The sequence below is a fragment of the Theobroma cacao genome, chromosome 3 (genome assembly GCF_053813885.1).
Source record: "Theobroma cacao isolate CCN51 chromosome 3, ASM5381388v1, whole genome shotgun sequence".
Classification (NCBI taxonomy): Eukaryota; Viridiplantae; Streptophyta; class Magnoliopsida; order Malvales; family Malvaceae; genus Theobroma; species Theobroma cacao.
The window spans coordinates 26961757-26989556 of record NC_142641.1 but is presented as its reverse complement, the minus strand read 5'-3'; the positions used below and the strand labels follow the sequence as shown (position 1 = coordinate 26989556).

General features: G+C 34.6%; 1 non-coding gene across 1 annotated transcript; it reads right to left on the bottom strand.

The window, feature by feature from the left end:
* Window positions 1–12800: 12800 nt before the first annotated feature.
* On the bottom strand, window positions 12801–12907 carry LOC148763663 (small nucleolar RNA R71). The gene has a single exon (XR_016025642.1). It is a non-coding gene; the product is annotated as a small nucleolar RNA R71 (small nucleolar RNA).
* Window positions 12908–27800: the final 14893 nt, after the last annotated feature.

Here is a 27800-nt window from a genome sequence, read left to right as displayed (position 1 = left end):
TTATCTAGAGTAGATTTATTTAATTGTGTGATTTTATGGAAAAATTGTTTAATTGGAAAATTATTATGTTTTATGGGAAAATGAGATTTTATAAAATAATTTTATAAAATTTTTACAAATTTAATAATGATTTCAAAAATAGAGTAATTGGAGACCTACACTATGATTGTGTTGTTTATCCATGATTTTACATTAAATGGCTTATGAGACATGTGGGTATGACTTGTTATTTTTATGATTTAAAGAATATGTGAATTGCTTTAATTTGCCTTGAATGTGTTAAGTGAGCCATGTCATACTATTGTGATTTTATTGGTTGGTGGATTATAAAGTGGGCACTACAGAGACAGGGGTTTCGTGGGCTAGCCTAATTAGAGGGGCACAGTTCCCAATTATTGAGCTTACCTCGATTGGAGAGGCGCGTAGGATAACTCCCGAGGTAGGATTTGAGTGCACCTCACGTTCGGGCCACCACGTGAGAGTGAGACTCAGCCAACGCCAAGGAACGACTGTGTTGTCAGAGGTGAAATGTGTTTGTGTGTGTGACAATAAACAGCCTTGGCGGTCTCGGTAAGATGCCTCCGTGGGGTATCCCCAAGAATGAATTTTTGGCAAGGGCCAAGTTTTTGAAAAGTGCATAAGCCATGTTGAGTAATTGAATGAAATCCAATTATTTATATGGGTTGGGATGAATTATTTTAATTGTCTCCTATTACTCGGCTTTAGATTATTTTGATGATGTCTGTCCACTCACTGGGACTATGTAATCATAATCTCACCCCTCTTCTTATCCATTTTTCAGGCTCAGGACAATTTGTTGATAGTTGATTAAGACGAGAATTAATCTCGGAGTTGCATCCTAGAAAGTAAGGGTTCATAGCCCTACATCTTCTTAGTCAGTTGGGGGCCCACGTGTCACTGTAAAAGTAATTTTATTCTTCAGTTATTTGATTTAAAGTATGTATGAATATATTTAGCTTTTACACCATGTTTTTGACGAGTTTCGGTATTTTCGAAGAAAAATGATGAAAATGCCCCTGTGAGCCAGAAAGTAATATTCTATTGTTTTGATTTGGAAATGACTTATGATTTTTTTGAAATGTGAGATTTAATAACTGTCGCTCACTGGGGAGATGCGGAAGCTGATGCTAAGCCTTGTAGGGTTTCGATCGGCATTCGGGGTAATGAGTGCCTATCGGGACGTCGCGACGGTTGTCACGGGCTCGATGGGAGTTTCGGGTCGTGACAGAAGCTATAAGATTGTTGCTTGCATTTGCTTGTTTCATGAACTTTAAATTATTTCAAATGGATGTCAAAAGTGCATTTTTAAATGGTTTCATTCAAGAGAAAGTCTATGTTGAGCAACCCCCCGGATTTGAGGACTATGAAAAACCAGATTATGTGTTCAAACTTCATAAGGCCTTGTATAGACTAAAACAAGCTCCAAGAGCTTGGTATGAAAGACTCTCTAGGTTTTTAGTTGTGAAAGGATATAGTAGAGGAAGCATTGATACAACATTTTTTGTCAAAAAATGCTTGAATGATTTAATTGTTGTTCAAATCTATGTGGATGATATTGTGTTTGGTGCAACTAATGAGGCTTTGTGCAAGAACTTTGCTGAAGAGATGCAGGGTGAATTCGAAATGAGCATGAAGGGTGAGCTGAAATTCTTTCTTGGCCTTCAAATCAAACAAAGTGAGGATGGAATCTTCATCAGCCAAGAAAGATACATTCAAGACATGCTAAAAAAGTTTGACATGCTGAAGCTAAAATCAGTTAGCACACCAATGAGTCCATCCACCAAACTTGATGCTGATGAAAAAGGAAAAAGTGTTGATCAAAAGCTTTATAGAGGTATGATTGGATCGTTGCTGTACTTAACTGCTAGTAGACTTGATATTCAATTTAATGTGTGTTTGTGTGCACGGTTTCAATCACAACCTAAAGAGTCATACTTGACTGCAGTAAAAAGAATCTTTAGGTATCTTATAGACACACGAAATATAGGATTATGGTATCTTAGAGGAACATCCTTCAATCTTATTGGATATTCAGATGCAAACTTTGCTGAAAGCAAAATAGATAAAAAAAAGCACTAGTGGAACATGTCAATTTCTAGGAGATAAGCTTGTATCTTGGTCGAGTAAAAAACAAACTCAGTTGCACTCTCCAAAGCTGAAGCTGAATATATTTCTTTAGGTAGTTGCTATGCTCAGATTTTATGGATCAAACAACAATTAAAAGACTTTGGAATAATCTTGCATAATATACCAATATTTTGTGATAACACAAGTGCCATCAACATCTCAAAGAATTCTGTTCAACACTCTAGGACTAAACATATTGAAATTAGGCATCACTTTATTAGAAATCATGTAATTAAAGGAGACATTAAAATTAAGTTTGTTAGCACCATGAAACAATTAGCAAATATATTTACCAAGTCCCTAAATGAATAAAGATTCTGTGAGATTAGAAGAAATTTAGGTATGGTTAATATGCAGAAGCTGTAAGAAAATTTTTGAGTTTTCCATTCACAAAACAATAGGGACTTAGTCAATTAAGAATCTCTTAATCAACTAAGAGTATTCTGTCTCTTTAAAAAATAAGACTCAGTCAGAAAAAGAATGAATGAATAAAATAGGAAAAGAAACAGTCTACCGGGTGAAGAAAAAGAGGAGAAAAATCGCCGAACTGGAAAATAAAATTGAGAGGCAAATTTTTGAATTTTGAAAAGGGCAGGTTACCAACCACATTTAAAGAGAGGGAGTCAGATGGTTTTGAGAAGAATTAAGCTCTCTTAGCTCATTTTCCCTTCATTTTGTCTCATCAAAAACCGACCCTTTCTAAACTGAAACTCCTTCCTCTCAAACCCACAAAACCCCAAGCTAGAAAACATCTCAAAACCAAATGGCAAAATCCTCCCTGTCTAAAGAAATTCTAGAAAAGAATAAGGGCAAACGACCAATGGAAGAGAGTCCTCAAGTAGAAATTCAAAAAAAGAAGAAAAACATTGTGTTTGCCTTTGTGGTTAAGGATCCTAATGATTTCCTGAATGATGGTTTGAATGTCTTCTTAAATAGGAAAGAGTTTGCGGTGACTGTTGCAGATTTAGGAAATCTGCTTAAAATTAAACGTGAGGAGGGTGATTATGAAATCCCTAAGAATTATGACCCTTCATCTTTGTGGGAGATAATCAAATGGAAGAAAGAAAAAATTCATCCAAAAGTAATACCGGTCTAATCAAGAGCCCTCAAATTAAAATTCTTCATTCTTTCATTGCTACAAATATTCATGGAAGAAGTCGAAGCTTTAGCTATGTCAGCCTTCAAGACATGTGGTTGATCGAGCATGCCTTTAGCGGTGTTTCACTCAACTTAGGTAGATTTATGATTGAGAGGATGAGGAAAACCTGTCAAATTGATAAAATAAATCTTCCATATGGAAATGTGATCACCTGACTCATTAGGAAGAAGGGAATATGGAGTTCTAGGTATCAGAATGATCAAGTAAAAAGTAGGGACCAAGCTATCTATCTTGGAAGTTTGCCTAAGATGGGGTACAAACTTGATGGAGAAAAGTTTGTTAAAACTCCCAAGGTGACTCTAGGAGAAGAATCTTCTCTCCCTGCTCAATTAGAAACAGCCCCCTCCCAATTCTCAAATGAAATGGTTTTGAATCTGCTGATGCGAATTGATAGAAAGCTCATAGACCAAGTTGTGAGGATGCAGAAAATTGAAGAAAAGTTGGAAGAACTTGAAAATGTGATGAAAGGAAAAGAGAAATCGACTTATGAACCTGCTGTTGCAGACACCTCTGCTACTCCAAGCCAAGCACCAGCAAGACAGGCTGCTAAAGGTCCTGCCTTCCATGCAGAATGTGTCATGACCCAAATTTCAAGCCATCACAGGCGCAAGGTCCCAATAGACGTAGTCCATTAAGCCCGAGCAAGCCTATCTATTTATCCTACTCATCATTCCATCAAATTTTGCTAAGTAATAATTTATAACTTTAAATCAAAATGGTGATAGACATTGCCAACTTGTATTGGCATTACTTATTTAAAATATACATATATTGTCTACAGCATGTATTCTAATAATTTACATTTGGTTCGTCTATACACAACAAAAGAATACTCGACTTCCAACGGAGGGACTCGGACGAATGTACAGCTACTGAATGCCGAGACACCTACCAAAATATGGATACAAGTCTACAAGGACACCTTGTCCTAGTTACCGGCTACCTCGTGATCTGAAAACATGAAGTTGAAAATGGTGAGTATAAACCCAGTGAGTGAACAAGAAAGGGAACAAGCATACCATAAGGAATCTTTAATGAAATCATGATGCACTCTTTTCAAAACAATGCAATTTGTTTCTATTCTTATTAAAAACCCTTCATCAAGCCCTTAAATGATTAATCATTTGAAAATCATGGACCCATACATAACGAACCATTTGAAGAATGAAACTTCAATATTACACAAGCAAGTCAAATACAACAACGAATATTCGCTGCAGCGATGTTGGGATTTAGTTATTAGCAGAACGAGCGTTTCTCAACTGGCCGAGGGTTTCTCACTAAACCTCCCCATTTTAAACTTAACTCATTTAATCCTTAATGTTGGAAGTCCATGCTCCGATATGGTAGCAAAGAAGTGAAAGATAGGGCAGCAATTGGACAAGATAAGAGACCAAAATAGAAGGTTTTTCGCTACAGCGAAATACTAACCCAGAAACAAAAGGTTTCTCACTGCAGCAAAATTTCGCTGATGAAACAGAGAGTTTTTCGCTGCAGCGAGATTCCTTTTTTCGCTACAGCGAGAAGCTACGGTGACTATCTCGCTACAGCAAAATACATTCTCGCTACAACGAGAACCAGTTCTGGTGAAGGTTCTCAAACCCCAGAGTTTCTCACTGCAGCGAAATTCAGAGCAACAAGAGAAAAGTTTCCCCTCACTCAACAAAAAGGCCATCCTGCTAAACCAACAAAACCAACATACAACACATGAAAATTCCCAAAGTACAATGTATCAAATTTCTCATATATGTCAATCATATATCACATTCATAAGTTTTCATTTCATAAGTCTAGATATGCATAATTACATAGATAAACATCAACATCATCATAAACACACTCGGCTCATGTACATCCCCTCACATCATGCACAATCAGTGCCATCGTGTACATCCCCTCACATCGTGCACACGGGCACTATCGTCATCCATCTCTCACGCCACCATCCTAACCGGCATGTGCATCCCCCCACATCGTGCACACACACGATTACAGTCATTATACACAATATCATTCATCATGCACAATACACACATTTATATATCATCATACTACAATAGTGCATGAATCCATAGCATTCACATATCACCATATAAAACCATTTTGCAAAAGCTTGTTCCCAAGGCACTTGTCTTTATGAAAAACTTGATAATTCATTCAAATCGGTGGCAAATACATTATATTTCCCAAAACAAGTTTTGAAGGCAATCCACTCACCAATTGATTGTAGAGCCTTTAAATGACTCCAACTCCCCTAATTGTCCAAATGAGATGATGGGGCTTCCTTAGAACCTAGGATCACATTAGCATAAGCAATAGGTCAATTTACACACTATGAACCCTAAAAGCTATCTCTTAACTAGCTTTCAATTGCCACGTTAAATGGCTATCTATGTTCACTATCTTAACCACTAAAAAGTAATGAACATAGTCAACAATAAAACAGTTCATAAATCCTAATTACTAGCCATTTTCTGCAACTAAAAACCAAGCTTAATTCATTACTTACCCTAGGGCTCATTTGTACTCAAATTCTCTTCCAATTGCTTCCAAATCAATGGGGTAATTCTCTTTTCTCTCTCTAGAACATTCAGCTAGTGAGAAAAAGTCTAGAAATGAGATTTATCAAGGGTTTTAAAGTGAGAGGATGAAATAGCACAAGGGTTTATGGAAGGGTGCACCAAAAGTATAAAAATTGAAGCTAGAGAAAGAAAGTTATGGAAGCTTGAAGAAAACTCCCATGGAGGAATTGAAAAAATGTGATAGAGGAGAAGGGAAGAAGAAGACCAGCTACTAGAAAATCTCTAGAAGCTGCTGGAAATTCAAGATATTTATAGCCAATCTTATCCATTCCCTTAAAATTACAAAAATGCCCTTCCGCCAATTAACTTATTCTCCTCCAATCTTTTTTGCAATCTTTTTGTTCTTTTACACTGAGACAAGGTCCATAATGGTCTAGACATACTCAGGTTCACGAAAACATAAATTTGTAACCCGAGGTGAAAAATGACCATTTTGCCCCTATAGTGAAAATAGTCGAAATTTTGGTTTTCTTTCCATTGTACCCCTAATTTCACCATCCATTTATGCCTTAAGCCTACTTAGGCCATAATATTGTTCAAAACTTACTTTGGGAGCTTATTAGAGAAAATGACAAAACTACCCTTGGCTCGTATTATTACATCTATGCTTAGTTACAAGCCTATAAAGGTTGGGGTCTCACAGAAGGTTCCATTTTTCAGGCTATAAGTCCTATCATTCAAGCCGAGGGTCTTGAACCAGAAGTTGATCAACCAAGAAAATCTTTCACTCTTGAGCCTCAGAACAAAGATGAACCCGATCAAGGCACTGAAGTGCTTGGCTCATTTAAAAATTCTCCATCCCATCATGAACCTCAACCAGAACAGACATCACCCCCTAACTTTGAGGAAGTATCAATAATGGATGTTTTTCATCAAATGGTTCAAAAAGAACAAGTAGAGAACAAGGCAGCAAAGGCTAAAGCTTAGAAGCAAGCATTTAAGTTAATGCACACTGTAGAGCAAACTGCCCAATCTAAAAAAGACAAAGGAAAAGCTGCAACACCAACACAAGAGCAACCTAAACCACTTAGTAAATGAAGGAAGACCATGGCCATAGAAACAAAATTCCTCAAGAGAAAAAAGTCCTTTAGGATAGCAAAAAAAGCCGAACCCTCAGCCATTTCCTTTGCAGAAGATACACTGTAAATTTGAGACCAATCCCCTGAAGCTTGACCCAAAATACCACCACCTAAACCCCTTAATGTCTTCTATGGCACTAATGAGTCCACCCCTTCAACCTCTTCAGAATCTGATTGAACACCCTTTGGTTTTGATGTTGACAAAAAAGGGGAGTAACTATAGAAAAGTCTAAGGGAGAAAGAAAGTAGAAATGATCTAGAGGCCACTTAAGAACAAAATAATGATAATGTTTTTATTTTTTTGTTATTTTTTGTTCTATTGACAGTTCAACATCTGAATTTAACTTTGTTGTTTATGTTATTGTGTTGAAAATGGGATGCTGTTAAGCTACTTATATGAATTTGTTTCTAAAGGTTAAACATTTAAATTTGTTATTGATGTTTATGGTATTTTGATTACTGTTGTTTAAAGATTTGGTGCTGATATTGGGCTGTTGTGCTGATAATTAATTTTTGTCATGATATTGTGAGTGGAATTTTGTTGAAAATGTATTTGGATGTTGATTATGCTATATCTATTGGATGATCAATGGCATAAATAAAATCTGATAACAATATGTTGATGACAGACAGTTAGTTGAAATATTGATGATATTCTGTCAACCAGCCACTTATTGTTGATCACTCTATATGTCTGCATAAATATATTCTGAATATATAATATCATTAGCTGTATGACATAAATAAAAAACTTGGTGAAATGAATAATAAAATATGCACACATTAAGGGGGGGCACACACTTAGCGGGAGGAAAACCTCTATTTTCTGTAAAACAAATAAGAACCAATAGACACTATGTTGTTAATCCAAGAATGTTTTGTCATCATCAAAAAAGGGGAGATTGTTGGCTCCATTAGTTTTTGATAATAATAAAACATTCCCATTCATTTGTGTCTAATATCTCTACTTGAGTGTGCACGACAAAAACTGTATGCCAAGAATAAATCAATCATTCAAAGGCACATATCAAAAATCATATGAATAAGGAGCCACAATTGATTAACAAAACAGAATCCTCTTAGTTGAATAATGAAGGGTATTAGTTAACTAAAATTCAAATTAGAAGATTGGTGGGCTCAAGAGGATTAAGAGACAGAGAAGACTTAGTCAACCAAGAAGTAGGTTAGTCGACTAAGAGCCTACTATTAAAAATCTAGAATACAAGACAAAAGCAACTTAATAGACTAAGAAGGAAGTCAGTCGACTAAATGCTCGTAGCCAAAAACTAGAATCAGAAGACAGAGACAACTTAATTGACTAAGAGCGCAGTTAGTCAACTAAGATAATTCTATCAAAAAATTTGAATCGAGCACTAAAAGACAGATTAACGGGCCAAAATTGCCACCAAACTGTTTCCAACGGTCAAAAACTTCCTAATACCTATTAGAGCTGATTCTTCAAATATTTAAGAGGCTCTCAACTGCCAAAAATGTAATTAAGACTTTCAAGTCCAAAAAGAGCTTAAAAATTGCAAAACCTTCAGCATACTTTATGTACTTCACTCCTATCCTTGTAAAAGATTCAAGCATTTCACTTTGTACCACTTAGATCAAGTCAATGATCATAGTACACCTTTATTTCTATTCTCCTTGTATTCTTATAGTGTGCGAGACACTCTAAGGGAATTTATTCAAGCTTCAATTGCTTGATTGAGTGTATAGGTTCTAACTTAGCCTAGAAAAGTTAGTTGTTGGGTTGTGGTTGATCTTGGTAAAGACCATTGTGAAAGGTTTTGGCTGAGTTTGGTAAAAGCCATTATAAAAGCTTGGTGAAAGCTTAAGAATTTCACCGTTCATAGTGATTGGTTTGGAAAATCCTTGGTTGAAAAATCAAGGTAGTGGATGTAGGTTTTGGACCAAACCACTATAAATTCTTGTGTGATTATCTACTCTATTTTTAGTTTTTCATTCATCTTTAAATCTTTCTTTTATCTTGCATTTGTCCCCAACTAGAAGTCAATTTCAGTAAGAGCCAAAAAAGTGATATTCACCCCCCTCTAGAACATTTACTTGGGACCAACAAAGTGAAGGCTGAAACTTGCAAAGCAAAGCCACAAATATTTGTTTTGTTTCTTCCTTAGCCTTTATTTTTTCTGTTACTCTGAATGGTTTAATTATATATAATGTTATTTATCTTTGCAATTATGAGTAGCTACTTTTCTTTTTTTGGGATTGCAATCGAACTCATATGTAATCTAAATTTTTAATCTCTTTCTTGCTTATCTTTAATAGGATTTGAATTGTTTATTCCAATTTGTTCTTAATGCTTTTAATTGCCTGATCACTAATTAAATTGACTTAGGAACCTAAACAAACTTGGGAAAGGGAGTTTAACGTAGACTAAAATTGAGATAGTATATGATCATATTAATTGATTGGCGTATAGGATAGAGATATATCTATAGGCCATATGTAGCTAGATTAGAGCCTGAACTTAATAAATCTGTTTTAATTTCAATTTACATAGGGATATAGCATCTTGGTTAAAATAGATATTTTTATAAGATGAGTCGGGAGGCCCTTATAAATAATTAAGGGCTCTAAGTTCTCAAGTCAACCCATTGAAATAAGTCAAGGAAGAGATGTGAGACCTTGATCTTTATAAACTCGTAGCTAGAAGTTGAAGCGATATCACGAACTAGGGGTAATTTGGTCATTTTCTTAGTGATCCCCTAAAAGTACGCTTTCAAACATTATTAAGGCCTAAGTAGGCCTAAGGCATCAATGAATGATTAAAATAAGGATAAAATGATTAAAGAAATAGAAATAATGATGATTTCCAAGGTAGGGGTGAAATGGTCATTTTTCATCTTAGGTCAAAATATTTAAGTTTTCATGAACGCGAGTATTTCTAGACTATTATGGACTTTGTCTCAGTGTTAAAAGAGTAAAAAGATTGTACAAAGTATTGGAGGAAGACAAAGCCTACTTGTTAAGGGCATTTTCGTAATTGAAGTGGAGTTTGGATAAACTTTAACTATAAATATCTAATCTCTACCAGCTTTTCTTCAGTTTTCTAGTAGCTTATCTTCTTTTTCTTTCTCCTATCCTCCTCTCCATTCATGTTTCTTTGCACCTTTCATGGAAGTATCCTTTGAAACCTTTAAAACTTCCCCAAATTAACTTTATTTCTCATGTTATTCTACACCCTTTCTTAGGGTTTTTCATGCTCTTCCACTTTTACACCTCAACAGCCTTCAAAAGTCTTTCTTAAGTACATTCACTCACTAGTTGGAGGTGTGGAGAGAGAAGGAGTGATTTCCCTTATTAGCTTGGAAGAATTTTGTAAAGAAATTCAATTACAAATCCACCAAGGTGAGTGAACTTGCATTTAAAATATTTTGGGAAATGTATTGGTATTTGGATGAAACATGTGAATGATTTTTATTTGATTTTTCCTTAAAGATTATGCATGCGAACAAGCTTTTATTAAAACGTTTTATGTGGTGAGTGTGCAATATGATGAATCCTTGTGCTCCTATAGGCTACTAATATATATATATTGTGTATCAATAGTTAATATTGTGTAATAAATACAACCGTGCGTGTGCACGATGTGGGGGATGCACATGCCGGTGATGACGGGTGTAGGAGTGTGGATGATGATATTGCCTGTACGCAATATGGGGGATGCACACGGCGGTATTAGTTATGCACGATGTGGTGGATGCACATGATGACTCTAGCTATGTGCGCGATGTGGGGGTTGCACATGAGTTGGGTGAGGCAGTTGTGGTATTGGTGTTTATATATGTATATATTTATATATATATTTATGCAATACAAAGTTCATGAATATGGTACATGGTTGTAATGTATGTGAAATCTTGCTTGTTGAACCTTTGAAATTGTTAAGTATTTTCAAGTTGATTTTGTCATTGCAGTTGAATGGCCTTTTCTTAATAAAATGAGAACTTTCTTCTTGGTGTTCTGTTTCTCGCTGTAGTGAGAAACTCTTGAGTTGGGTGGCTGGCTGTAGTCCTATAACTCGTTGTAGCGAGAATATTATCTCGTTGCAGCGAGATATCTACGAATGGTTTCGCTGTAGCGAGAAACCTTATCTCGTGCTTGCTACCTTGTTTGGTTTCTACCATATTTTCCACTTCTTTAACATCATAGTTGATCATGGACTTCCAACATCAAGGAATTAATTAATTAAGTTTGAAATGAGATGTTTTAGTGAGAATGCCTTTCCACTACAGTGAGGATCAGTCATTTCACTTGACTTGCTTGAATGCTACTAAAGTTTTCACTCTTCAAATTCTTTGTTATGCATGGATCCTTCATCATCAAGTGATTAACCAATTAAGGGTTTAATGAGGGGTTTTAATAAGAACTAAACTAAATTTTATTGTTTTTTAAAATAAGTGCATCATGATTTCTTTAAACTTTTCTTATCTTTTGCTTGTTCTCTTCCTTTGTTCACTCACTGGGTTTATACTCACTATTTTCAGCTTTATGTTTTCAGATTAGAAGGCAATCGGTAACTAGGTCGAGGTGTCCTTGTAGATTCGTCTCCTTGGTAGGTATCTCGGCATTCAGTAGCTATACTTTCACCCAGGTCTCTCCGCTGGAAGTCGAGTATCCTTTTTGTTGTGTAAAAACAAACCCTTTCTAAATTATTAAGATGCATATTTTGATTGGTAATGCCACTATGAGTTGGCAATGGTTAGCATTATTTTGAATTGGAATTATGAAATGTGACATTAGGAACTTTTGATGGAAAAATGTACAAGTCATATAAATAGGCTTGCTTGGGCTTAGTGGGCTATACCTATTGGGCCCATGCGCCAGTCATGGCTCGAAATTTGGGTCTTGACAAGAGAGTTAAGATTTAGATGAAGTGTGAGGGTTATTGTAATCCTAGGCTTGCTTGATTTAATTTTTACCCAAATTACTATTACTTTGATTTTTTTCTTTTTAGTTTAAATTTTGGTTAATTAGTTTTAGTTAATTAATTAATTTTGATTGGTTGGATACAAATAAATTGTTATAATTTTAGTACTTAGTAAAATTTTTGATCAATTCTCTATGGGATTGATACTCTACTTGCTTATATACTGTCTATTCATATGTATACTAGCGTAGTAGAATTTTAACTGACAAGTTTTTGGCATCATTGCTATGGAATTGTTTCTATAATTTTTACTAATATTAGTACCAAGAAATTTACTTCAAATTTTATTTTTATTGTTTTAATATTAGATTTTGTTTGCTTGCCGATATCAATGGCCATTGTATGCAAAGAAGAAGCAACTTGAATTTTGTTCCTTTTGATCTTGAGATCGAAAGAACTTTCAGAAAACATCGAAGGGAAAATTTTCAAGTTACATCTTTAAATCAGACAATGGTTGAGGATAGCAACAACAATGGCAATAATGCCATCAATCTGGTTCCAAAAGCAAATAGAGCACTACAAGATTATGTTGTTCCTCGCTTGCAAGGTTTGCACCAAAGCATTAGGAGACATTCTATCAATGTAAATAATTTTGAAATTAAACCAGCTTACATTCATATGATTCAGTCTTCAGTCCAGTTTGGTGGGTTACCCAATGATGTTCCTAATTCTCATTTGGTGAATTTCTTAGAGATTTGCAATATCTTTAAATACAATGGAGTAATTGATGATGCCATTAAATTGAGATTGTTTTCACTGTCTCTAAGGGATACAGCGAAGAGCTGGCTTAGTTCACTGCCAATGGATCTATTACTACTTGGGAGGACTTTGCTCAAAAGTTTCTAGCAAAGTTCTTCCTGCTTACCAACATTACAAAGATGAGGAATGATATCACTTCATTCACACAATTTAAAGGTGAATCCTTGTATGAAGCATGGGAGAGATTTAAAGAACTATTGAGAAGCTGTCCACATCATGGGATTCCTGATTGGTTGCAAGTGCAGACATTCTACAATGGGCTGATTGGTTCAACAAAAACCACAATTGATGTTGTTGCTGGTGGGGCATTAATGAGTAAGAATGCTGAAGATGATTATAATTTGTTGGAAAAGATGGCCTTAAATAATTATCAATAACCTTCAGAGAGGTCTAGTCCAAGAAAAGCTATTAAAGCTTATGAAATTGATGCACTTAGCACCTTAACTTCTCAAGTGGCAACAAAAGTGGCTGCACTGTCCAAGAAGTTTGACACACTAAGAGGTCATGGATTTCAAAATTCATTTGTAATCTATGAGATGTGTGGAGATGGCCATTCGAATGATCAATGTCCATACAATTTTGAATCAGTCCAATTTATGGGGAACTTCAATAGACACTAGAATAACCCATATTCCAATACCTATAATCCTGGTTGGAGAAACCACTCCAACTTTTCATGGAACAACAATGCAGGGCTATAACGGCCTTATTCTCGATCGATACCACCGTTCGAGACTTGCGGGAAAACCCCCCAAATCCCAAACAAGCCTTAGTTGAGATTCTTGTTAATTAAATCGAACATTTTAATGCATAAATTAATCAACTTAGATTTCCTTATAACAATCCGCTTTGTGACAACTATTAAAAATTCTACTCACTTGTATAAATATGATTGTTTACTTAAACCACATAGGAAACTTCAATTAAAATCGGCAAATAGATATCAATTTCCAAATCTAACAAATTTCAAAACACATTCAAACATCACACTTAGCATTCGATACACAACATCAAGGTTGTTCGGTGATACAATTCTGATAAACTAATTTTTTTTTACACAATCGACCATCCTACACAAACATGACCTCTATGCAGTGGAGCAACTCGGAGTGGAAGTCTAAGAGATGCCATTACCTACATAGCAACGAGTGAAAATATACTGAGGCAGTACACGCGACCTGATCATTTATCTACAAAAAAGGGAAGATAAGGGGGTGAGTGTAAAACCCGATCCTATAAACACATGTCATGACATACATGCACTAAGTAGCATGTTATTATGCTAAGAAAGCACCTAAGAATAGACGAAACCCGATATCGTACCTAACGGTACACCTGAGTTGATTTAACCTCGAACTAGTTCAAATAGGAATTGTAGGATGAAATTTAATATTATTTTCATGAAAAGTCAGCCTATTTAAACCCCATTTTAAGTGATGGCCGGCCATAAGGGAGAACAAGAGAGAAAATAGAGAGGAAAGGAAGAAAAAAAGAAAAACCAAAGAGAAACAAGAAAATTCTAAAGGGAATTCGCGTTTTTCGCCCGTTTACGAGTCTAACGGCAAGATTTTTCGACTTTAGCTTGATTTCTACCTTTCCTATGCCTTTGTTTCCATTTAGCATGCTTGAGGAGAGAGATCTAAAAGTGACATCAAGGGCTGGCCGAATATCAAGGGGGGAAAAATTGAAATTTTTAGGTTTTGATTTTTAGTTAAATTGATAGTTTTAATTACTTAAATGTGTTTAGAAATTAAATTGGGCAAGAAAGCATTAAATTTTCACAATACCCACCCTTGGCCGAATCTGCAATGAGGTACAATGATGATGATCTGATTTCTATTCTAAGATAAATGAAGAGAAAATGATGAAAAATGGTTAAATGTGATAGAAAAACAAAGTAAAAAATTTACCGAGTTAATGTCCCATTTTTGGCCGAATTTTTCAAGGAGAAAAATGAACTGATTTTGGTGATTCTAGAAGGTTATTGGCTGATATTTAATGGTTAGAAATGTTGGAGAGAGAATGGGATGATTTAGAGCTAAAATGGAGCGCGTTAGCAATTTATCGAGTAAAGTGCCAAAAATAGGTTAATATCGCGTTTAAGCCGTTTTAGGCTATTGCATTTCATACCATGCATTAGTATAGGATTTAAGTCAATTATATAGTGATTTAGCATCGATGTGGTGAATTGGGTAAATTTTGCAATGTGTCTAGGAGGAGAGCCTTCCAGTAAAGGCAAGGAAGTCGTACCCGACCAACAGTGATCGGGGCACCTAGGAAGCATTTCATCTGTACAAACGGTGAGTAAACCTATTATTATTGTAAATTATCTAGAGTTTATTTTTAAATGCTCTTCATGGATTTTATGAAATAAAAATGAGATTAAAATGAGATTTTTGATGTTTTAGAAATAAATGTGACAAATAAAAATATATTGTGTTGATTATGAAATTGAGTAATTGGAGGCTGTCAATTATTTTGAAATATATATATTTTACTATGAATGGCTTATGATATATGAGTATATGTGGCTATATTTTATAATTGCCTTGGGAATAAATGTAAGTTGTTTTTACTATGCAGGCTGGGTAAATAAATAAAACCACGTTATACTGTCGAAATTTTATTAAAATTGGTGGGTTAGTCACTACAGTGATGGGTTTCCGTGGACTGCCTATTAGAAGGGCACGGTAAACCCAGTTTCATAGTTACTCCAGTTGTAGAGGCGAGGAGGGTAACTCCCGGGGTAGTGTTAGAGTTCACTTCACGTCAAACCCCCACGTTAATGTGTAACTCGGCCAACGCCAAAGAACGGCTTGTTTTCAAAACTAGAATGTGTTTAACATGTAAATATCTTAACAACCTTGGCAGACTCGGTTAGATGCCTCGGCCAATGTATCCCTGAGGACTAGATTTTGGCTTGAGCCATGTTTTTAATAAAGGTTATAAGCCTTGACAACTGTTTTGGTAACTTACAAATGTTTTATGGTTTAAGAAAGAAATTGAAAACCCTATGAAATGGTTTGTGATTTGTTGTTTAAACTTGCCTCCATTTTACTCGTCTTTAGATATTTATGATAATGTCTGTTTACTCATTGGGATTGCAAAATCTCACCCACCTCTTTTCCAAACATTTCAGGCCTGTGGTAGCTTGTAGATATCCGATTTTATCGAGGATTCCAGTTGACCCCTCTATCCCACAGATAGTAGGTTACTATCACCAATACTGGGTGTATTTATGGGCCACTTGTCATTGTAATTATTATTGTACATTATAACTTTGTAAATTATTGTATGTATGAATTTATTTTATTCTCATGCTACAAAAATTATTTATGTATAGTTCTATAAAAATTGTTTTATAAGAAAATGAAATATATTATCAAATATTTTTATTTAGTTTAATTAGCCAACTTTTCACTCTAAATGAATGATTTAGATTACAAAAATTTATTTTTAATCGGTAGTGGATATTTTTCTACCATACGTTGTATCTTTATCAGGTTTCGAAATTTTCTAGTAAAAATGACCAAAATACCCCTATGTGGAGAAAATTTTATTTTGATTGTTTTCGATCTAAAATAGTGTATATTTTCTTAACACTCGATATTTAACAACGATTGCTCACAGGAAAGGCAAGAAACTGATTCGTTAGCCTTGCGGGGTTTCGATTGGTATTTCGGATAATGAATGTCAATCGGGACGTCGCGGCGGTTGTCATGGGCCAGAGGGAGGTTCCAGGTTGTGACAGTGAGTCTCACAGATTTAGTGATCATCGGCTCCATGAGCAGGGCGTAGATGGGAAACAAGCTAGGGATACAAAATTGGACTATTAAAAACATACAAATATATAAGCAATTTAAACTCAAATGGAACATTTGTGCCTTACATAAAATACCAAAGAATTGTGACACAAAGTAACCATTTCATGTAATATATTAAAATTGGTGCAATTAAAAGATTTCTACTGATGAAATCATTTAATGTCCTTTACTTAAAATCAAACTAACATAAGCACGCATGCTCCCGTAAAATCAAGCAATGTCAATGCTTATATACAAGAATATGAATGAACTCATACTTGAGGTATTAAACACAAAACCATCATATAAATAAGGGAGTTGCAGAAAATCGGTATTTATCACCATGTGAAATAATACATATTTGAAAACCCAAAGAGATATCACTCTCGAGTAGGTAATCATAAATAATCAACCCGTGGACCCGCTTCCACGTAATAACATCCGGGAGGCTCTCTTCCACCAGATTCCCACAGCCATGGCAGTCTTGACGATGTTGGCCAACATCGAAGAAGTCATGTGGTTTCAACCACGTATATCAACTCATGGCCTAGCCACATATATCAACCCATGGCCTTGCCACGTATATATCACAGACCAAGGTCTAGCCACATCTAATAGCCCATCGATGACCTAAAGGTTCTTTAGCTAGAGCTCACTTGTGTACAAAGGTCACACTATTCTGATGTGACATTCGACCTAGTCTTAAATTTCTTGGTTTGACAAAACCATTTATAACCAAATTTGGGTTTTTAAAAGCTTATTACTAACCCATTTCAAAAACAAACCATGGCAATGTTATAAATCCGTTTGTAAGAATTCACCATGTAAAACCTTTGCATGAGGTTTAAGTATTAAATCAAGCATGGTGAACATAAAGCTTATTCATGAATGCACATCGTAAAGACAAGTACAACATGTTTTGACATAAATTGGGGTAAAGAGCTCGTTTCTCAATTTCTAAAACACTTTACATATATGGCTTATATATATAAAAAACATTTAAAAACATGGAATCCACAAGTGCCTAGCATTCTGCCAACATATGCTACCCACAATTGTGAGTAAAATCCAATTGAAAATCAATTTAGAAATCGCCTACCGGAACTTACAACTCATGCTACTCAAAATTGCATTTGAAGAAAACCGACAACATTTATTATGCGTATATCTTTATAATTTATGGAACTTTTAAAAATAAACAACCCCTACTCACCTCACAGTGGCGGGATGTTATTTCGCCATTGATTGGGTGCGTTTCTAGCTAATTTTACTTGCCGGTCACCCATCACTTCCACCAGTACACCACCATAGCAATCCTTCCTCACTTATACACTTTCTAGCAGCAAATTAAACTTAATATACTTGGTAAATGTCACCACAATTCAGCTCATATTTGCTGCCCTATATACCATATTCTTAGTTCTCTTTATTTTCAAGAATCTCTCACAATAGCCAACCTCTCTCATTATGTCTACTTTCATGTTTTTATTCAATTGTATACATATATGGGTAGCACTTTAATCAATGAATCTTTAATCTAATTTCACATTTTTCACCCTTATCATTCACAATAATCTAACATGCAATTTATAAACTTTCAAATAACTAATCGAATATAACATAACATACCCACATTACACGCTTACCTTCCGATTTACCTTGAATTCCACATGCAACTAAATAACTCCGCACAACCTCAGTCACCATTGCTGCCACAAGCATAAATAATCAATACACATTTCATTTTTTTCCTTGCCACTTATAATCTCAAGGTTTAAAACACTTACCCATCATTTGTCTTGGTTTAAATCACCATACTTCTAAGATTAACCAACATGCATGCACCCAGTTCTTTGAATCCTTAAAGATCCTTGCTACCACAAGCACAATCTCACATCACAACTAGCTCACAAGGCATGCATTCAAGCAAAATGACAACTTTTACCTTCCTTGTCCTTGAATCACTAGATCGAGCCACGAACTTTTTTTTTCATTCAAGCTTCAACAATGGTGTGTGGGAGGAAACCTTTCGATTTTTCTCCTATTTCTCCAAGCCGACCCCTCTCTCTTTTTCTCCTTTCCTTTCTCTTTTCTTATTTCTCTTTGCTTTCCTTTCGGGTGGAGCCCTCAAGGCCAATCCCTTCTTTCTTTTTCCTCTCCAAGGCACAGGTTCCCCAAGCTTTTCCCTACCTTTTTCTTCTTTATTTTATTCCTCACTTCTCATTAGACCAATTCATCACCCACTCAATTTTCATGCACCAATTTTCTCCCTTGTTCAGTGGCCCAATATTTATCTTCTCCATCCACCACCTTCACTACCTCATCCTTTCTTTCTTCATTCTTTATTTCATGCACCACCTTATTCATCAAATCATAATTCATGCACAACCTTTACTTTATATTTCATTTGGTCATTCATTAAACTATTCAAGTCACATGCATCCCACCTTTTTCTTTCCTTATTTCGCCACCTAATACACCGATCTTATTACATGCAATAGGATTTATTCTTATTCTTCTTTTTACTTCACATGGTGGGGGTCCCACATGTTCCCACTAACTTTCTCCTTTTTACATGACATAATTTGCATGTAATAGTGAATCCACATGCACATTTCATTATCTCACATATCCTTATTATCTCCATTAATTCTCCATGTCCCCATTCTTTCCAAACTCACATATACTATTATTAATACTTATATCACTAAAATTTATACTCATTAAATTAATATTCTAGAATCAATAAAATAATATTTTATTCATCAAATCATCAAAATTATATTATAACTCCCCCACTTAAGTTAAATGCTCAAATTATGTGAGTTTGTCCATCACTCACAATAGAAATATCTCAATATTATTTTAATAATATTTTACTAATAAATTATTATTTAATTCTAAAATTTTTCATCTGGCTTTCGAGGTTCGAAAACATTTTAATTTGTCCTAGTTTAGCTCCGTCGCTCCTTTTTACTCCATAACGATGACATGGGCTTAATCTTATCATTCTTTACCCTCATAAACTCCTTAATTAACCTCAATTGGGCTTAATCTTGTCCTTAAAGTCATATTAACTATCGTTTTAGGTCACGGGGTGTTACAACGGCCTTCAAATCCAAAACCCATCATGCCTCCTAGTTTTCAACAACAAGCTAGACCACCAATTCCTAAAAAGAAGTCCCATGTGGAAGAACTTTTCTTGCAATATATATCAAAGACTGATGCTATAATTCAAAGTCAGGGAGCCTCTTTGAGAAATCTTGAGACCCAAATGGGATAGCTTGCAAATTCCATCAACAATAGACCTTAAGGTTCTTTACCTAGTGACACACAAATCAATCCTAAAGGTAAGGAACGATGCCAAGCAATCACTTTAAAGAGTGGAAAAGAAATTGAGGGGGTGAATGAAAAAGCAATTGAATCTGCAAATGAACATGTTGATAAGGAAGGATTGTGTGAGAAAGAAATTGAAGTGGAATAGAAAGAAGATGAAAAGGTTGACAATCAAGGAACTCCTTAAGTCATTCATCCTTCACCACCTTTTCCCCAAAGGCTCCAAAACCAAAGCTTGAAAAGCAATTTCAGAAGTTCATAAATGTCTTCAAGAAATTACACATAAATATTCTTTTTGCTAAAGCTTTGCAGCAAATACACAACTATGTCAAGTTCTTAAGGACATCTTCTCCAAAAAAAGAAAGCTAGGTGATTTTGAAACTGTCTTCTTTGCAGAAGAATGTAATGCAATTCTCCAAAATAAACTGCCACTAAAATTCAAAGATCTAGGTAGTTTCACAATCCCTTGAACTATTGGTAATTTATTTTTTGCAAAAGCTTTGAGGCTTTAGGTGCAAGTATCAATTTAATGCCTTTCTCAATTTTTGAGAAACTTGGTTTGGGGGAATGCAAACCCACCTCTGTTACTTTACAACTAGCTGATCGCTCTTATCTGTACCCAAGGGGAATTATTGAATATGTTCTTATCAAGGTAGATAAATTTATTTTTCCAATTGACTTTATAATTCTTGACATGGGAGAAGATAGGCAAATTCCAATCATCTTTGGGAGGCCATTCAACTACTAGAGCCTTGATTGATGTTGAAAAAGGTTAGCTCACTTTGAGAGTTCAAGACCAACAGGTAACATTTAATATTTTCAAATCTTTAAAATTGCATGTGACATCTGAAGATTGCTTTTCTGTGAGTGCGGTAAATGACTTTACACAAGGTGTTTTCTTAAAAGAATATCTCAATGATCATCTTGAAGCATTTTTAGTTGTTAATTCTGATAGAGATGATGTTGAATTTATTGAATACTTTAATTTGTTAAATGCTCATTCCATACTTAGAACTAATCATCAATTTGAGTCTCTAGATGTTTTAGCTTCTTTGATGTCGGCTTCTAAACCCTTCATTGGGGAACAACCTACTTTGAAACTCAAACCTCTGCCTATACACTTGAAAATCTTCTACTCTTCCAGTTATTATTTTTGCTATAACATTTCGTGCCCTCGTATAAAAGCCAATAAGACCTTATCGACAAGACGAAGGGTCAATTGACGTAAATTTAAGTGCCAAAAAGCAATGATGGGTGAAAGGAATATTTTGGAGTAAAATATTTTGTACGCAAGAAAATAATATTTAAATAATAATATTTTGATCAATGATGATATAGTGAGTTAAAATGTGACTTGGAAGTGAATCGGGACAAACTAAGACACTTTGGGGCCCGAGGAAACAAGTGAAGAATTTTAAAATAAAATAATATTTTATTAATAAAATAATTTTAAAATATTAATATTTTATTTACTGTTGAAATTAGTCATGAAGGAGGACTATATGGCTAATCTAAGTAAGGGAGAGGAAGTAAGAAAGAATTTTGAAGAAAAATAACATAAGTGGGGCCAGCATGCCCTTATTAAATAAAGCAAGAACGAGTAAGTATATATTTAAATTTTATGGTGACACCTTGGAGAAGTGCAAATTTTATATTTTGTTTGTACAAGTGTTAAGGAAGGAAAATAGAAGGAAATTGGAATTAAAGAAATGTTTGAAGGGCCAAATTGTAAAGAACAAAAAGTTTGGAAGGTTGAATGGTAAAAAGGGAAAAGTTTGAGGACTTATGTGCAGTTTCAACATTTGGAGTTACATGGAAATTAACTAACCAAGGAAAGTTAGATTATGTGGGATAATGAGATGTGCATGTGAATTCACTATTACATGCAAATTATAGCATGCAAAAAAGAGAAAGTTAGTGGGGAACATGTGGGACCCCCACCATGTATAGTAAAAAGAAGAATAAGACTAAATTTATTTGCATGTAATGAGATTGGTGCATTGGGTGGCTAAATAAGGAAAGCAAAATGTGGGATGCATATGACTTGAATAGATTAATGAATGACCAAATAAAATATAGGGTAAAGGTGGTGCATGAAATAGGATTAGAGGAATAAGGTGGTGCATGAAATAAATAATAAAGGAAGAAAAGATGGATAGTGAAGGTGGCAGATGGAGAAGCAAAGAGAGGATAGATAATGGACCAATGTGGAGGAATGGAAATTGGTGCATGAAAACCCATTGGTTGGCGAAATGGCCAAATGAAAATAAAAGGTGAAGGTGTGCATGTATTGTGAGAAGAAAAAGAAGAAGAGAAAGCTTTGAGAAACTCTACTTGAGAGAAAGAAAAAGAGAAAGAAAAGAGAGAAACCAATGGAGGGTTCGATTTTAGGGGAAGATCCAAAGAAACCGTGAGGTTTCCTTCCTTTATCTTATAGAGTCTGGACATTTTACCACCCAAAGAATCTTTAACATTCAAAAGAGAAATCGTGGAGTGTTGATGGAGGTGTAAAGCTTGGTTTCAAGATATAAAAGAAACAAGGTAAGGATTGTGGTTTTAGCTTGAATGTTCTTTGAAAATGGGTTGGTAACTATAAGAAATGTTTTGTGGCAACAAAGATTGGCTTGATTGGAGAGGATTTAGTGACAGCAAGCCACCAAACTCGTGGAGGCATGATAGATTCAAAGTGAAAGAGAAACGGTAAGCATAATATTATATTTTAAGGCTTACGGTTGCTAAGATCATTAAGAAAATAATTGTGCATAATGTTGGCAGCTTGGTGATTGGAGCATTGGAAGAATATTAAGGTTGCATGCAAGATCCCATCCATCACAAAGGTAAGGCGTGCAATGTGAAATGATTGTATGATGCCTTAAGTATGGTTAGGAAACAATTATGCTAGTTGAAAGCTTAAAAAGTGAAATTTGTGGACATATGTTGTTGTGAAAGATTTGAAAGGTTAAGAATGTTGGTGTAACATGAATGGAATTGATATTGTGCTTAGTGGCAGCATGTTAAATGTAAATCATGGTGCATGTAAGCTTAGAAATTACTAGGTGAAATTGGATTTATAGTTGCTACCATATATATGATTAATAGTATTAAAATAATGTTTGAATATGATAAATGTCACAACCCGGTACTCCCCTCGAGCCCGTGACAACCATCGTGATGTCCCGATAGACACTCATTACCCGAAATGCCAATCGAGACCCCGTAAGGCTTTAATATCAGTTTCTCATTTTTCCCTATGAGTAATCATTGCCAATATCATGTTCTAAAAGATTTTAAGCTATTTCCAACTTAAAACAATAAAAAGTTGATTTCTGTCTCACAGGGGTATTTTGGTCATTTTTTCAGAAAAATTCGATACCAGCTAATAATGTGGTATATAAGTGCAGAACACATATTTCAAAATCAAAAATAAATTTAGATGTCTAAAACATTCGTTTAAAGTGAAATTATGACTGTTAGAATAAAATAAAAATATTAAACAAAATATTCTATTTTCTTATAAAACAATATTTATAAAGTTATCGGTAAATAATTTTTGTAGCGTAAAAGCTAAATAAATTCATACATACTGTAATACAGATAACCAAAGTATAAAATTTAATTTACACTGACACGTGGATCCCCAATTGACAAAAATGAACGAAGGTTGCAAACCTACAGCTTTTGAGGAAGTAAAACCAACTGTAGCGTTCGACGATATCAGCTATCTACAACCTATACTGAGCCTGAAATGGGTGGAAATAAGGGTGGTGAGATTATAAATCCCAGTGAGTAAACAAACACCATTCAAAATATCTAAAGTCGAGTAAATGGAGACGATTAAAATATTCCATCTCAATATGTAATTCATAACATAAATATTCATTTCATTTAAATAATCAACATGGCTTATGAGTATCTTAAAAGTTTGGCTCCTGCCAAAATCATTCTTGAGAATACCTTGGCCGAGGCATTTAACCAAGTCTGCCAAGGCTGTTAAATAATTTTGTATACACATAAACATATTTTTAGTTTGAAAAACACAGTCGTTCCTTGGCGTTAGCGAAGTTCATCATCACAAGGTGGTTCGACGTGACGTGAACTCTAACCATACCTCAGGAGATACCCTACGTGCCTCTCTGACCGAGGTACATATATAATCGAATTTCGTGCCCCTCTAATAGGCTGGTGCACAGAACCCGCCCACTACAGCAAGCTAAACCCACCATATAATAAAATTTTGACAGCATGACATGACTAATATTAGACTACCCAGCCTGTAAATGTAAAACAGAACAATTCATACAGTTTACAAACCACAATTCCAGCCAGTCATGCGAACACATTATCATAAGCCATCAATTAGAACCATAAATTACAACACATCAAGTGGTATCCAGTTACTTTATTTTCAAAGCCATCATTCAATTTCAAGACAATTTATAAAATCATTTCATTTAAACGCATTTTGTTCATAAAACCTAAAAGTTAACCATTTAAACTCATTTTCCATAAAATTCACAAAAAATGGAATAAAAAGACCAATTTATGTAATTAAAATGATGATAAGGTTACTCACTATTTCAGAAGTCGAATTTTTTAGAGTACTCCGACTATTGATCCTCGAGTACAATTTCTTTGCCTTTATCAAAGGATTCACCACCTTGACATAACACAAAATTGAGAAACTTACTACATTGGTACTAAATTGAAATTAAACTAATTTAGACTATTAATGCATGATATGGAATGCAAAACGCACGGGTGACCATCTAAACCCGGTATTGGCCTAATTTGTTTTATCACCCGATTAATTGGCCAACGCATCCAATTTAGCTCCAAATTGCTCCATTTCTTTTCCAATACCTTAATTCACCAAACACAAGTCAAATAACCTAAAATTTGGCAAAACCATCTTCACTTTTCTTCTTAGAATTTTCGGTCAATAATGGTGCATTAACACCGTGATTTTTCCTACTACTTTTCCACACCATAATTCATCATTTTCTAACCAATTCTCTTAAAATAAAAAATCAAATTCATCCTCACTTAATACAAGATAGGTTCGACCATTGATGGGTGATGGGGAAAATGAATTCTTTTCTTGTTGTTTTGCTTCTAGACATGGTAAACTAACTAAAAACACTAACATAACTTGAAATCAAATCAATCCAACATCATTCTTTCTCCATACCCAATCGGCTATCCATGAATTCACCATGAAAACATGAAATTTAACCATGGAAAATAAGGAGAAACGCTTAAGGAAAATAGATTTCAAGTTTAAATTGAGAAATCCTACCTTTTTCACTCGTTTTCCTTTATTTTCCACACTTTTTCTCTTGAAATTCTCCACCTAGGGTTTGTTCTTTCTTTTCTTTCTTTGTTCTTCCTTTGGCCGGCCATATGAAGAGAAATGGGCTGATTTATGTGCTGATTTTTAAGCCAAATATTTAATGGATATAAACTTGACACATGTCACCATTCCATTGGTCAATGTGTCATACTTACCCATTAAGAAATCTCTCTCCACCACTTAAACTTCCTCAATTATCCATGATAATATTGGGTAAAATCCATGTGCTGGACAAGTGCTAGGTGGTGTAAAATTATAATTTTCCCCCCGAGGTGGCAAAATGACTATTTTACCCCTATGCTTAAAAAATGTCGAAATTAAATTTTTTTACTTCTCAAACTCAAATTATGTTCTAAATAGTAAATCTTAGTAAAAACATTCATCTAACTCTCACATCTTAACTTCGGGTGGTTAAATGACCATTTTACCCCCATATCATGAAAATTTCAATTTGACTCAAAATAGATCCTCGAACTCCGAATAACCATTTTAAGTTATTCTGGAAATTTAAAATTTTAAATTTCACCTTAAAATCATCATTTGATCTAGTTCAAGGCTTAATTCAACTTAGTTGTACTATTAAGTACACTATCGACTTTTTACAATTTTTTAGGGCTTTTCTAGTATGCAAGCATATTGTCAATTACATGAATGACATGGCAAGTATTTTATAAAGTTGGGCTTGACAATAAATATTATTAGAAAGATTGATGTGGGCATTTGAAGTCATAAACAAGATGTTGGGTTTGTGTAATTCATAGTTTATGCTAAGGATTAAGTGTAAATGGTTATCTTTTAAGAATAAAATATGGGAATATAGAATTAAATGCGAATAGAAAATGTGGAATATATTGGCAGCAGGCTTATTAACGGTATTGGATTGAAATGATGTTAGGAAGTTGACAAAGCAAGGATTATTGCTGCCAACATAAAGTAAGCATTCTAGGAAATATTGGTGGTAAAGTAATATCCCGCCATTGTAAGGTGAGTATGGGGTGTCTATTTCAAAAGTTCCATTAACAATATATTGATATATGTTTAATAAACGTTGTCGATTTCCTTTACATGCAATTATGGATAGCATGAGTTGTTAGCCTCGGTAGGCGATTTTTAAATGGATTTGTAATTAATTATACTATTTTTGTTGAAAGCTTGAGTTGCTACAAAACTGATAAGTGATTTGAATACATAGTTTACAATGATTTATACACTACTATCATGGAACACATGAGCTGGTAGAAACGATAGGCAATTGTGGATGCAAATTGATTTAGAAGTTGTTTGTGTATACTATCTATATACATATATGTAAAGTGTTGTAGAAATCAGGAAACAAGCCTTTTTGCAATGTTTTGCATCAAATCTGTGCCTTGTATTTTTGTGTGACATGCATAGTTAAATTTTCAAGCCCAGCTCTATAATATGTTTATTATGCCATTCCTACATAGGAATGTATGTTTGCTTACTTGGGTACCTTAAAAATCGTTAAGGATGGTATTGTACCAAATGGTACATTTAAGTTGAATTAGCCTCGAACTAGTCCAAATAGAGATTTTAAGTTGAAATTGAGAATTTTAAAACCCGATAATGACTTAAAATGGTGATTCAAAGTTCAAAGACCGATTTGGAGTCAAATTGGAATTTTCATGACCTAGGGCAAAATGGTCATTTTGCTACCCGAGGTTAAGATGTGAGTGTTGGATGAAATTTTTTACTAAGATTGATCATTTGGTGTATAATTTGAGTTTGAGAAGTGAAGAATTTTAATTTTTGCATTTTTTCGAGGAAAAAGGCAAAATAGCCATTTTGCCACCTCAAGGCAAAATTGTAATTTTACACCACCCAAAACTTGTCCAGCACATGAATTTCTCCCATTATTATCATGGATAATTGAAGGATTTTATGTGATGGAGAAAGAAAGCTTAATAGTTAAGAATTGAAAAATGGACCAACGGTAAGGTGACAAGTGTCAAGCTTGTATTTCTTTATTATTTTCCTTATAAATTAGCACAAAACCAGCCCATTTCTCTTCATATGGTCGGCCTCACCAAGGAGAAGCAAGAAAAAGGAAGAACAAAACCCTAGGTGGAAAAATTCAAGGAAAAAGTGTGAAAATTCAAGGAAACAAGTGAAAGAAAGGTAAGATTTTTCAATTAAGCTTGAGATCTCTCTTTCTTAAGCATTTTTTCTTATTTTTCGTGGTTGAATCACATGAAATCATGATGGGTCACTTGCTGGCCGAACACTTAGAGAGAGATTTTGATGCTTGATTTGGTTAGATTTCAATGTATTTTAGTGTTTTTAGTTAGTTAGTGATGTGTAGCATGAAAATCAAGTAAGAAAAATTCATGTTCTTCCATAACCCTCTTTGGTCGAATTCTTCATGTGGAATATTGATGATGATTTTGATTTTATTTCAAGTGATTTGGTTAGGAATTAGTGATTTGTGGTGTGAGAATCAAGCTTGAAAAATTATATTGTTAGTGAACCCTCCATGGCAGAATTTTCCAAGAGAAAATGTGAGGATGATTTTGCCATATTTCAAGTTATTTAATTTCTGTTTGATGATTTGGAGTATTGGGAGAAAAATGGAATTATTTGGAGTTAAATTGGACATATGGGCCAAT